Genomic DNA, 14,788 nt, shown 5'->3' on the forward strand with positions numbered 1-14,788 from the left:
TCTCCACATTATTTAAGTCTCATTATTTATTGCTTCTGGTTGCTAGAAGCTTGTTCACTGGCATTTTTTTCCCATTCCTGAAACTGTCATTTAAGGAATTTGATCAATTTTGCTTTATATGTTGTTTTTTCTATTACATATTGCAAGATGTTCCACATAGCAACTGAGTCAGAAGATACTTCAGGAAAATCGCTGCCCGGTGCTGGAGCTACCAAAGCTAAGTGTATCACTTTTGGTATCTGTTCCTTCAGCTATTGTTTGTATTAAATGTCATGACAAACTTGTTAATGCAGATAAAATTTCCTTTAGTACTGTTACATTACCTGTTGCTGTTCCGTCAACATCTAATACTCAGAGTGTTCCTGATAACATAAGAGATTTTGTTTCTAAATCCATTAAGAAGGCTATGTCTGTTATTTCTCCTTCTAGTATACATAAAAGTCTTTTAAAACTTCTCTTTTTTCAGATGAATTTTTAAATGAACATCATCATTCTGATACTGATAATGGTTCTTCTGGTTTAGAGGTTTCTGTCTCAGAGGTTGATGCTGATAAATCTTTGTATTTGTTCAAGATGGAATTTATTCGTTCTTTATTTAAAGAAGTATTAATTGCATTAGAAATAGAGGATTCTGGTCCTCTTGATACTAAAACTAAACGTTTAAATAAGGTTTTTAAATCTCCTGTAGTTATTCCAGAAGTGTTTCCTGTCCCTGATGATATTTCTGAAGTAATTTCCAGGGAATGGAATAATTTGGGTAATTCATTTACTCCTTTTAAAACGTTTTAAGCAATTATATCCTGTGCCATCTGACAGATTAGAGTTTGGGACAAAATCCCTAAGGTTAATGGGGCTGTCTCTACTCCTGCTATATTTTTAGCGGATGTTGCTGCAGCTTCAACTTTTTGGTTAGAAGCTTTAGCGCAACAAGTAACAGATCATAATTCTCATAGCATTATTATTTTTCTATAACATGCTAATTATTTTATTTGTGATGCCATCTTTGATATCATTAAACTTTATTTTGGGTGTGGATTATTTTCAGCAGGAATTGGCTGTCTTTATTTTATCCCTCCCTCTCTAGTGACTCTTGCGTGGAAAGATCCACATCTTGGGTAGTCATTATCCCATACGTCACTAGCTCATGGACTCTTGCTAATTACATAAAAGAAAACATAATTTATGTAAGAACTTACCTGATTATATATATATATATAAATGAGTGTGTGTGCATGAGTATGTATGTATGAGTGTGTGATTGTATGAGTGTTTGTGTATGTATGTAGGTATGAGAGTGTGATCTATATACATATATATATACACAAACACAAGGGTGAATCAAAAGTAATGCTTCCTCAGTCAGCACAACTTTATTAAAGGGACAGTCAAGTCCAAAAAAAACTTTCATGTTTTAAATACGGCATGTAATTTTATACAACTTTCCAATTTACTTTTATCACCAATTTTGCTTTGTTCTCTTGGTATTCTTAGTTGAAAGCTAAACATAGGAGGTTCATATGCTAATTTCTTAGACCTTGAAGGCCGCCTCTTATCAAAATGCATTTTGATAGTTTTTCACCACTAGAGGGCATTAGTTCATGTGTTTAATATAACATTGAGCTCATGCACGTGAATTTACCATGGAGAAAGCTCTGATTGGCTAAAATGTAAGTCTGTCAAAAGAAATGAAATAAGGGGGCAGTCTGCTGAGGCTTAGATACAAGGTAATTACAGAGGTAAAATATGTATAATTATAACTGTGTTAGTTATGCAAAACTGGAGAATTGGTAATTAAGGGATTAACTTAATTGACTGTCCCTTTAATGAACAGATCCAAGCTAAAGTTACATAGCTTATAGCCTAAAGTCTCCTGTACACAAAGCTACTGTTCAACATAGTAACCATTACTTTCAAGACATTTACGCCATTGTCAAACCCAAGTATCAAATCCAGTTTGGAAAAGTTTTGGAGTTTGGTCTCTGACCTATGACCTTACAGCTGATTTAACTTCTTCCAAGTTGTCAAATCTGAAACCACATAGGCTGTCCTTCATAGGCCCAAACAGATAGAAGTCCAAAGGTGCCAAATCCAGGCTGTATTGTGGATGTGGTACCACGGACCACCCCATTTTGGCAATCGCCTGGGTTGTGAACAATGACGTGTGTGGTCTTGCATTATCGTGGTGGAGCTGTATGGAAGTAATGTCTTGATGTGGTCTCTTCTTCCTGATGGCCTCCTTCTGCTTCTTAAAGGGACAGTAAATTCATAATTATACATACATGATTTAGACAGAGCATACACTTTTTAAAGGACTTTCCAATTTACTTCTATTACTTAATTTGCTTCCCTCTCTTGTTATCCTTTGCTGAAAGATTTATCTAGATAAGCTCAGCAGCAGCAAAGAACCTAGGTTCTATCTGCTGATTGGTGGCTGCATATATATATATATATACATGTATATATATATATATATACATGGATTGTCATTAGCTCACCTATATGATCAGTTACAAACTAGAAGTGAATTGCTGCTCCTTCAACAAATGATACCAAGAGAATGAAGCAAATTTGAGGATAGAAGTAAACTGGAACATTGTTTAAAATTCTATGTTCTATCTAAATCTTGAAAGAAAATTATTGCTGTGACGAACCAAGGTTATCCAACCCTGCGCCAGTCACTTATTTGGCACAGAAAGGGTTATCAGCCCCCTTTTACTGTCACCAATAGGTCACAATCTAGCAACACCAGGCAAGCTTGTGATTCAGTTTAATGGGTGCAAGGGTTAACCACACTCCCTAGTCTGTACTAGACGTAAGAGAAATGCCCAAAACTCCCTTTTAATGCCACCCACACTAAACCAACAATCCTATAGCTCCAATACTGCCACAACTTAAAATTTATCAAAGGGAAAATCCTAAGAAAAAACCCAGACTTTACACTTTAACTCTCTAAATACAATTTAGCAGAAAATAACCTAAATTATACAGTTCTAATATCCCAGTCTCGTTCAGTAACGTGGTTCAATTATTAGACAAAGGCCACACTTAATAAAGGAATTATTTATTATGCCAAAAATATTATGCACAATGCATTATTAATAAAAAGTTGTTACAAATAAAATTACACACGCAAACAGTGTTTTAAAATAAAAAGGAGAAAAACAGAATTGAATACTTTCCTAGTTTTCAAGATCTGTGCCAGGGGCTGGCATGAAGCGATGGATTCTTACTCTTGTAGAACAGCTCCCCTTGTAAGAATGACATCTCATAGCTGAAAAAGATTCTAATACCTCTTTTCCATAGATCACACCATCCTGGGTGGGCTAAGAAACCCCCCTGTCTTTATGACCTTCAATAGACTAAGTTCTTGCCTGAAATTATACAATCCATTATAATTTCTGCTAGGTAACTCTACTTCCATATATACCTATCAGGAATCTCCTAGTTTCATTGGGAGAATCAATTTGACACCAGATATGACAGATTTCCCTTCATTTAATGTCACAACAGTTTCACACACATATGTACATAATATACCAATGTCCTTTCAGTGACCTGGTCAGTTTTTTGTGACTGAGGTCCTGTTTTGCATCATGCATTCTACTGACAGCCTAAGCCATAAACTCTGTCCTGTGTATTTCTGAAACTAAGAGCTTGAGTGGCTTTATGACTCAATGCATACACAATAACATTTGGTGGAGCTATTTAGGAGGCTCCTGGCACTTCAAAGAAAACACAAGTCACAATTCTTCTTGAAAAACAAATAACTGTTTTGAGTTCAAGCTACACAGAATTAACCCCTTCTTAGCTAAATCCTGAGGTTTTCGTGACAATTGCGTTTTATGTCCCTTTAAATGTAGTAACGTAGGTTTCACTGTTGAATGTGTGTGTGACTTCCATCCAAAAAGTAAATGAGAATAATGCCCTGTGTGTCCCAAAACATTGTTGTCATCACCTTCTGTGTCAATCTGGCAGACTTGAACTTTTTGGGACGTGGAGAACCACCATTCCTTGGTTTGAACCTTACTCTCTGGGTCATACAGGTATGCCCATGTCTTGTCCCTGGTGACTGTAGTACAAGTCAGAGCACAAACTAGGAAGAGAGCATTATATATTATAATATCACAACAAACACCATAGTGACCACATTTTTTAAGAAGTCATGCTTCAAATGCATCCAGGAGCTCTTGACACACCTCCACCTGCCTCATCCAATTGTCAACTGCTTGGGAACCCACTTAGTACAAACCTTCTTATATCCCAAGTCAGCAATTATCGCTTGTGCAGTACCATATGACACGTTCAATGCATTAGCAACATCCTGAACGTTGATGCGTCTCTCTCCTTGAATCAACTCATCAGCACATTGTCGGTTCTCAACGGTGACTGATGTTGACAGACGGTCACTCCTCGGCTTATCTGCAATTTCGGTTTCTCCTTGAAACTTCCTTACCCAACGCCTAACATTGCTAATGTCCACTACAGTGTCCCATAACACCACTTCAGCTAATTATGGATTTCCTTAGGTGCACAATCCTCTTTTATCAGAAATTCAATGACAGCTCTTTGTTTAAGTCTCGGATCCATGGTTGTATTCACTCAACTGGAAAACCAAAAGCATACATGAGTAGGGTAAGGACACCTCTATAACATCATACATAAACATTCACAGTCACTCTAATAGATCAAAAATTACAGACGTGGAGGCATTACTTTTTGATTCACCCTCGTATATGTATGTATGTGTGTGTGTGTGTATGTATGTGAATGTGTGTAAGCACATGTAAGAGTGTGTGTGTGTGTCTGTGTATACAGTATATCCCTGCCTGTAAGTTTTTGTCTACCTGTATTTTTTTTTCTTGCGCTCTCTCTCTCTCTCTCCCCCCTCTCTCTCTACCACACTCTCCCTCTCTCTCCCCTCTCTGCCACAATTTCATTCTCTCTCCCACTCTATCTTCTCTCTCTTCCACTCTCTCTTCTCTCTCTCCCTCCCACTCTCTCTCCCTTCCACTCTCTCTGCTTTCTCTCTCCCTTCCACTCTCTCTCTCATGTCAAAGTGTTATTTCTGTGTGTATGTTTCCCTTTCTCAGTTTATCTGTGTGTGCAGGGTTCCACGTTAGCCTTTGTGGAAATAGGTTCTCTCTCTCCCCCCTCTCGCCCCTCTATCTCTCTCCTCTTTCTCTCTCTCTCCTCTCTCTATCTCTTTCTCTCCCCCTCTATCTCTCCTATTTCTTAATCTCTCTCTCACTCCCCCTCTCTCTGTCTCACGCTCGCGCTCTCTCTCTCCCCCCTCTCATGTCAAAGTAGTGTTTCTGTGTATATGTTTCCCTTTCTCTGTATATCTGTGTGTGTCTCTTAACATATTTAGAATTAGGCTCCAAAGAGCTTACAACAATTGAATGTTCAAAAAAGAATTAGCCTTTGTAGAAATGGGTTCTCTCTCTCTCCACTCTCTCTCTCCCCCCCTCTCCCTCTTCTCTCTCTCATGCAAAGTAGTCTGTATGTTTCCCTTTCTCTGTATACCTGTGTGTGTCTCTTAACATATTTAAAATAAGACTCCAAAGAGCTTACAACAATTGAATGGCCTTGTATTTTACATTCCACCTAGCCTTACAAACCCTAGAGCCGGCCCTTTCTGAGCAGAGAGCTTTATATAATCAGGAACTTAGAGCCTTAGGCAAATTTTAGCCTGAGAAATGTTCAGCTATGCAAGGTTCTGATTGTGAAGAGGAGACACCTACAATGCAGTATAAAGTATTAGCCTTTGTGGAAATAGGTGCTAGGGTTGATTATATAGATAATTCTTCAAGTAAATAAAACAGAAATAAACTGTAAAGTAGGGACTAAGACTATAATGCAAAAAGATCAATTTCCACTTTGGTAATTTTGCCTTTTCTTGCACAGCCATGAAACTGGAGATTTTACTGAAGGTGAATTTGTCAAAAAATACAAGCAGTAGTAATATTATTCTAGGCTGGAATTTCATCTCAAATTCCCCATAAGCAAAGAATACTTGGTGCCATGTGATTTATTTATCCTATTTGTGTTAAAGGGACACTGAACCCAAATTTTTTCTTTTGTGATTCAGATAGAGCATGCAATTTTAAGCAACTTTCTAATGTACTCCTATTATCAAATTTTCTTTGTTCTCTTGATATCTTTATTTGAAAAAGAAGGCATCTAAGCTAAGGAGCCAGCAAATTTGTGGCTCAGAACCATGGACAGCATTTGTTTATTGGTCTTGTCCAATCAGCAAGGACAACCCAGGTTGTTCACCAAAAATGGGCCGGCATCTAAACTTAAATTCTTGCTTTTCAAATAAACATACCAAGAGAATGAAGAAAATTTGATAATAGGAGTAAATTAGAAAGTTGCTTAAAATTGCATGCTCTATCTGAATCACAAAAGAAAAAATTTGGGTTCAGTGTCCCTTTAAGCGTTACCAGTATACGCATGACAATCTTAAAATCAGACTATAGGTAACACTTGTATTGCTTATCAACCAATTTTGCAGCATACAAAATAAATAAAAAAAATGGGTTGTAAAATTGTAGTACTTTATTATCAGGCATTTGCCTCTCCGAGAGTGTATGTACACACGTAGCTGCCTACTTTGCCTAATGGAAAAAATGGCCCTTGGAATAATAATAATATAGTTGAGAAAAGCTCCATATATCAAAACACACAATCCACGCCGCTGCAGATCCGGAACAAACCCTGACCTCACGGTTGGAGCGGAGGTGGACTAAACCAAAAACATAGGCTGCGGGTATGCAGGCTGTAAAAACGGCCAATGGAGCCATAACAAAATATCAAAATAAAGAGAGATACAGCCGCACAACAAGAGGAACCAGAGGGCTAAATAAAACAGTGATTTAGATATTATTTATCTAATTATTGCTTTATTTTGGTATATCATATCCTATTGGGAATTATTATAAGGGTGCATTTGTGCACAAGCATGCACAATTATAGATGTGTGCTTTTTTCTAATATAAGTGCTATCAGTATAATAGAGGATTGGACATTGGGAGTTGCTGTTCCATATTTAACATATTTAACTAATTCCATTATATAAACCATGCTTATGTTTTCTATTGTGCATATTTTCTTATTGTAAACATATCAAATGTAACTAAGATATATTTTTTGTATAAATTTTAGATACTTCTGTACTGTTGTTTTTAATTTATTGATTATTAGGTGCGCTTTCCCTTTAAATAGGGAGCGTGCACCTAGCAAACATACGCTATGATTAAGTGCTCAACGGAGCATGAAACTAGTCAGGGCTTTTGCCTGCCTTGTACCGTCTTTTAAATGGATTTACAATAAAGAAACTTTTATTTAATTAGCCATCTGATTCCCCTTGTTGTATGACTGTATCTCACTTTATTTTAAAAGCTCCATATATGCCTTATTTTCCTCTCCTAGTTCTCATTCTCTTTACACTATTATGGAATTATCTTTAACGGTTAAATTTCCACATTTACTAAAGGCTCATTTTTGATCACTTACTGTAACTAACGCTCCTTCGTGTACTCTCATTCACCCACTCAAAAAATTACACCTGAGCTGTTATTTATAATTCAAGCCAGTTTCTATTCTTAGACAAAAGATTTTAAGTAAAGGTCAGTTATTTTCATACTATATTAACTTCTGGAATTTTAATGAAAAGGAAGAATCAACTTCATGGTTTTTTTCTAGGTTCTTGTTTTTCTTTTTAAATTTGCTGTTTATTCTGATATGTTTACTAACCGCTATTTCAAACTACGTTTTTTTTTCAAATGAAAATATGTTGACATATGAAAGAAAGTGTTGTCCACATCAGCCAGAAGCTATTTATTTTAGCATTCAATATGCTTATAAATAAGAAACAATAAAACCTATTTGTCTTAAATTGAGAACAGTCATAGAAATTCTGATTGCTTGAAATTTTACTTCTCCTGGAAGATTATTTCATGCACTAAATATTTCCGTTATAATTTATGAATATGCACTTTTCATTTGTATTTTTTCTTACTGTAATGCAGCACTGTCTTTTGTCTTTGTTAATTTTATGTATTTTACTGACCATCCTATTCCCTCTATATTTGGGGAGTATAATGATAATTGTACTTTGTTTTGGTAAAATAAATAATCTTTGGTACAAAATGAGTCTGCTGAACTTTCATTAAGTCATAATAATGAGGGAGGTTAGAGGAATGTAAATATCCAAAATAATCTGACTGACTGATTTTTTTTTTCCAAGGTGGAACATGATATGAGAATGGCTGCTAATTGTCAAAACTAAATAAAGCCAATCATTTCAATAATTAGAATTTTTTTTTTTTTTACTAAGTCTTATACCCAGGACATACTTGAAAACGAGAGAAATCTCAATGTATCCTTCCTGGTAAAATATTTTATAAATAAATAAATAAATATATTATCTATCTATCTTGTCCTGCACCCTCACTTATTCAGGACCAGCATCAACCGATTGATTTTTTTGTTGTTGCTTCCTATGTAAATCCAGTAAAGTTACCAGTCCACTCAAGATTAAAGATAGAGAAAACCCCAAATTTCTTCCCCTGTGTATATATACCTGTATGTATGTATGTATATGTGTGTGTGTGACATTCCAGCCAAAATTGGAATCCATAGATGCATTTCGGTTTTGAATAGAATCATTTTTGTAATATATATGTACTAGTCCTAAAGCCCGTTCACATGGGCCATTTTTTTGCAGTACAGCGGTCCCACCCCTTGCTCTCTCCCCTCTCTTTGATGCTCTCTCCCCCTCTCTTTTGTGCTCTCTCCTCCTCCCTTTTGTGCTCTCTCTCGCTCCACCTCTCTTTTGCTCTCTCTCTCCCCCCTCTCTTTTGCTCTCTCTCTTCCGCTCTCTCTCCCCCCTCTCTTTTGCTCTCTCTCCCCCCTCTCTTTTGCTCTCTCTCCCCCCTTTCTTTTGCTCTCTCTCCCCCTCTCTTTTGTGCTCTCTCCCCCTCTCTTTTGCGCTCTCTCTCCCCCTCTCTTTTGCGCTCTCTCTTCCCCTCTTTTGTGCTCTCTCTCTACCTCTCTTTTGTGCTCTATTTCGCTCCACCTCTCTTTTCTCTCTCTCCCCCCTCTCTTTTGCTCCTTCTCTCCCCCCTCTCTTTTGCTTTCTCTCCCCCTCTCTTTTGCTTTCTCTCCCCCTCTCTTTTGCTTTCTCTCCCCCTCTCTTTTGCTCTCTTTCCCCCTCTCTTTTGCTTTCTCTCCCCCTCTCTTTTGCTCTCTCCCCCTCTCTTTTGCGCTCTCTCCCCCTCTCTATTGTGCTCTCTCTTCCTCTCTATTGTGCTCTCTCCTCCTCTTTTATGCTCTATCTCTTTTTTGCGCACTCTCCCCCCTCTTTTGCGTGCTCTCCCCCCTCTTTTGCATGCTCTCCCCCCTCTTTTGCGTGCTCTCTCTCTCCCCCTCTCTTTTGCGCTCTCTCTACCCCTCTCTTTTGCACTCTCTCTCTTCCCCTCTTTTTTGCGTTCTCTTGCTTCTTCTCTTTTGCGCTCTCTCTCCCCCCTCTCTTTTGCTCTGTCTCTCTCCTTTTTTTGCTCTCTCTCTCCATCCCTCTCTTTTGCTCTCTCTCTCCCCCCTCTCTTTTGCTCTGTCTCTCTCCCCTCTGTTATGCTCTCTCTCCATCCCTCTGTTTTGCACTCTCTCTCCCCCCTCTCTTTTGCTCTCTCTCCCCCATTCCTTTTTATCTCTCTCCCCCCTCTCTTTTGCTCTCTCTCCCCCTCTCTTTTTCTCTCTCTTCCCCCTCTCTTTTGCTCTTTCCCCTCTATTTTGCTCTCTCTCCCCCCTCTCTACTGCACTTTCCCCTCTCTCCTGCTCTTCCCCCTCTCTTTAGCTCTTTCCTATCTCTTTTTGTCTCTCCCCCTCTCTTTCTATTTCTCTCCCCTCTCTCTCTCACGCCGGCCGTGCCGGGACATGCCCCAACCACGCCAGGTCACGTCCGGTCATGCCCATGCTCCCGTCCGGCCATGCCCATGCTCCCGCCAGCCACGCCCACTTTCGCCGCAAACAGCATGTCAGGTAAGGCCAGGTGTGTTTGTCCTCCTGCTGTCTCTACTGTGTATGACAGCTTCGGACAAACACTTGGCCTTTTATATTATAGGATTAGCAAAAATGCTTCTAATAAAAGCAATAGCTGTTTCAAAACTGTATCTAGGTATGCTCCGTGCACCAGCATTTTAAACACAGCACTTGCTCTGAGAGCCTAAGATGCATTTACCATCTGGTAATGACTCAATTTGTTAATTACTGACATGATACAAGTCCCACTGATGATCTAAGCAGCTAAAGTATTTAAAATGCGGGTTCACTGAGAATATCTAGCTATACTTCACATGCACATGCATCGAAAAATGTTTACACTAAAACAGTGATAACTTTCACTAGAAGCATTTTTGCCAATGCATGTATATTGCAAATATGTTTCTATTCAAAGATGTAATTTATCTATGTGCATTTACATTTTGACTACAATGTCCCTTTAAATAGTAGAGTATAAAAAAAATATTACTTTACTGTCACTTTAACCTGTAGCTAATGTATGAGCTCTTACCTGATCTATAACTTTTAGGTCAAGCCATGACAATCATGCATTTTCTTCCTGTTAATGATATATAAACACTCCCAAAGTAACATAGAGGTTTATTACAAACCTTTTAGTAGAGCTGTGTTCGCAGGTTTACAGGATGCCATAAACTATATACAAAATCTGAGCCATTTCAATCAGAAAAGGTTTTGAAAAATCTTATAATTTTTTTTTGTACTGAAATAGATTAGAGACCCCCCCCCCCCCACACACACACACACACACAGCTATAACAACTGCCATTCTTCTGGTAAGGCTTTCCACAAGATGTTGGCATTTCTTTATGGGAATTTCTGCCCATTCAGCCAGAAGAGCATTTATGAGGTTAGATACTGATGTTGGATGAGAAGGTCTAGGTCACAATTGGCATTCCTATTCATCCCAAAGGTTTTTAATGGGGTCAGGGGTCTGTGCAGGCCACTTGAGTTCCTCCACAACAAATTCACCAAGCCATGTCTTCATGGACCTCACTTTATGTACAGGCAAACACAAAGTTGGAAGCTCACAATTGTATAAAATGTCTTTGTATCTTGAAGCATTAAGATGATCCTTCACTAAAATTTGGGGTCTAGGCAAAACCCTTAAAAATAGTCCAGGACCATTATCATTCCTCCATGCTCTGGCTAATGAATAACAGTGTTGCAAAACTGCTACCTGTTACAGTAGGCACTATGCATTCTGATAGGTAGCATTCTCCTGGCATCTGCCACACCCCTATTCTTCCACCTGCCTGCCAGAGAGTGAACTGTGATTCATCACTCCAGAGAACACATTTCCGCTGCTCCAGAGTCCAGTGGGGGTGTGCTTTTCAGAACTTTTACAAACTTTCTTTAGGCAGAGGTGAATTGGGACCGGAAAAGGTTTGGATTTCAACATATTTGTATATTTGCATCTGTAGAATGGGACAGTTTGGAGAGGTGATGGAACCAAGTGTAAACAACATCTTATGTAATTTAGGCAATATTTAAATGTCATAATAACAGCTTATATAATGTAACCTACTTCTGTGTAAATAGTACCCTCAGACAGATAGTACAGTAATGTAATCAGAAAGGTAATTATGTTGTGTTTAAATAAATATAGACTATTATTTGTATTTTAGAACACAAAAAAACAACCAAAAACACATGCAGAGAAGATTGTGACTTACAGGCAAAATAGTACAGGAAATATAGCATTTTTTTAATAATTGTTTTTATTCTTAAATATTAAGTACAAAGTTTGGATTTCAAAATAATTTTGGATTTTGGAATTCTGGATTTGGGTATTTGTACCTGTATATGTTAAAGGAATAGTCTAGTCAACTTTAAACTTTAATGATTCAGATAAAGCATGCAAATTAAAGCAACTTTCTAATTTACTCCTATTATCAATTTTTCTTCATTCTCTTGGTATCTTTATTTGAATGCAAGCTTAAAAGCCGGCTCATTTTTGGTTCAGCACCTCGGTAGCGCTTGCTGATTAGTGGCTACAATTAGACACCATTCAGAAAGTGCTACCTAGGTGCTGAACCAAAAATGGGCCTGCTCCAATGCTTACATTCTTGTTTTTTCAAATAAAGATGCCAAGAGAACAAAGAAAAGTTGATAATAGGAGTAAATTAATTAAAGTTTAATTTTGACTAAACTATTCCTTTAAATTTGTTAAATACCAGAAATAGAGTCCAGCACAAGTATTCCAAAGGTGCAAAGCTGATACTGGGTCATGCAGCGGAACTTCATATAATTGGGCCGATTTATTATTGTGCGGACGGACAACAGCGGATCATGTCTGCCGCACATCTCTGACAGCATTTATCATTGCACAAGCATTTCTCGTGAATCGGTCGCTAGCAGGGGGTATCCGATCAGGCTGATTGCTGTCCGCAGCCTCCGAGGTGGTGGACGAGTTTTATGACCGCTGCTTCTTAACTTCTGCTTCAGGTTAAAAGCAGCATCCGCTGCTTCCTAAATCGACCCCATTGTTTCAAATCTTCATGTCTTTATTATGCATCAGTACAGCAGAAAAACAAACAGTTTCGGTTACACACCCTTAATTATGCTATGCATACATTGTTTCCCTAACAACCTTTTCCATCTAAAGGGGAGGAGAGTCCACAGCTTCATTCATTACTTGTGGGAAATAAGAACCTGGCCACCAGGAGGCGGCAAAGACACCACAGCCAAAGGCTTAAATACCTCCCCCACTTCCCTCATCCCCCAGTCATTCTTTGCCTTTCGTCACAGGAGGATGGCAGAGAAGTGTCGGAAAATTCGGAGTAGTCTCTTATGGAGGGTAGTACTCTTTGGAATGGGACTGGAGTTTTAAGTAATCCTGTCAGCATCTCAGTGAGAGCCTGGTTAAAAGTTAGAGTCTGGAGATGCAGGAAGAGTCTTTCTGCAAAGCCATGCCGACTCATTAACAGCTCCATAAGCAATCAGCGTTGACGAGTTTCGCTGCTTGCTTTCTACACTTAAGTCCATGTCAGGAGCGATGCTACTAACCTGTCACACTTGAAGGGCCGTGTTTCTGTTCCACAGCATAGATTCTGGTAAGATCATTTCATTTTATTATATTCATAATGATAACGGAGAAGACAGGGTCACAGTGTGACACCATTATCAATATAGAATCAAGGGTTAATAGTCCTGGGAGGGGGATTATTGAACAGGGGGGTTTATACATATTGTTTATTGTGTCCTTGCTGCTTTATGTGCGAGATGAGGCGGCTCTGGCAATGGTGGAACTGACAGGTTCTCTTCCGGGAGTATTTGCGAGGCCGTTTTGTCGCTTTTTCTTCCCTAGTGCAGGGGCAGTCCTGCGAGGCACTCCATGTGACCGGGTGTGGCCTAGGCAACTAATTCTACTTGACTGGTGCAAGAGACAAAGCGGTTTCTGTAGTCCGGGTCGTGGGAGGTGGTGAGTGCCCCGGCCATTGGAGGTTATAAAGGTGCCCTTTTTATTATTAAAATCTAGTCCATAATAAAGCGCAAGCTATGGAGGACTCTGACGCATTAGAGGGTACTCCCTCTTTAACAAAGTCTAATACCTGTGTTTATTGTGAGGAGGTTCTAGTAGATCAGCCTGCTCAACTATGTTCCACATGCCTTGATAATGTTGTGACATCTAAAAATAAGAGGATGGCTATTACTACTGAGCCATCCACCTCTGAGCATTCTCCGTCCCATGAGGTGCGTTCCCTGCATCCATCTCCTATTGCACATGCAGTGCCCCAGGGTTCAACCATTACTCCTACGGGAGAGCTTCGTTGGCTGTCATTTTGCGGATCAACTTCAAATGGCAGTATCAAAGGTGATCCATGCTTTACCACCTTCTGCTAAGCGCAAGCGTAGGTCACATCTTGGCCGGTCCAGCCCAGGGGTTCTCTAAGCCTATGGAAATATCAGAGGCGTTATCTGCTGATGAGGCCCAATCTGACTCTTCGTAGGAGGCCCCTTCTGGTTCAGAATCCATGTCATCTAGGCCTCCGGCTGCGGAGGAGCCTGGCTTTAGGTTTAGGATGGAGAATCTGCGCATTTTGTTTAAGCAAGTGCTTGTTACTCTGGAGGTTCCTTTGATTCCTAAGCTTGATAAAGTATATGAGGACAGGGTGGTACCTCAGACCTTCCTGGTTCCCATTAAGATGGCTAATATTATTAAGAATAAATGGGAGCGATTAGGTTCTTCCTTTCCCCTTCTTCCTTTAAGAAACTGTTCCCCATTCCGCAGTCAGCTCGAGCTATGGAGAACTGTCCCTAAAGTGGATGGTTCACTACGCTCGCGAAGTGAACGACTATTCCACTTGAGGATAGTTTGTAATTTAAAGAGCCCATGGATAAAAAGTTAGAAAACATGTTAAGAAAGATGTTTCAGCACACAGGGTTTATTTTTCAACCGGCAGCAGCTGTAGCCGTGGTTGCTGAAGCTGCGACATATTGGTGTGAATCCCTGTGTAATATTGGTCGAGGGGGAGAGTTCCATCAATAAGATACAGGAAAAGATTAGGGCATTGAAGGTCGCCAATTCTTTCATATGTGACGCCAATATGCAAATTATTCGCCTGAATACGAAGATATCAGGTTTCTCAGTTTTAGCTCGCAGTGCTCTGTGGCTAAAATCATGGTCTGCGGACATGACCTCTAAGTCGAGATTGTTGTCCCTACCTTTTCAAGGAAAGATTTTGTTCGGTCCAGGATTAGATTC

Source organism: Bombina bombina, chromosome 2 (genome assembly GCF_027579735.1).
Source record: "Bombina bombina isolate aBomBom1 chromosome 2, aBomBom1.pri, whole genome shotgun sequence".
Lineage (NCBI taxonomy): Eukaryota > Metazoa > Chordata > Amphibia > Anura > Bombinatoridae > Bombina > Bombina bombina.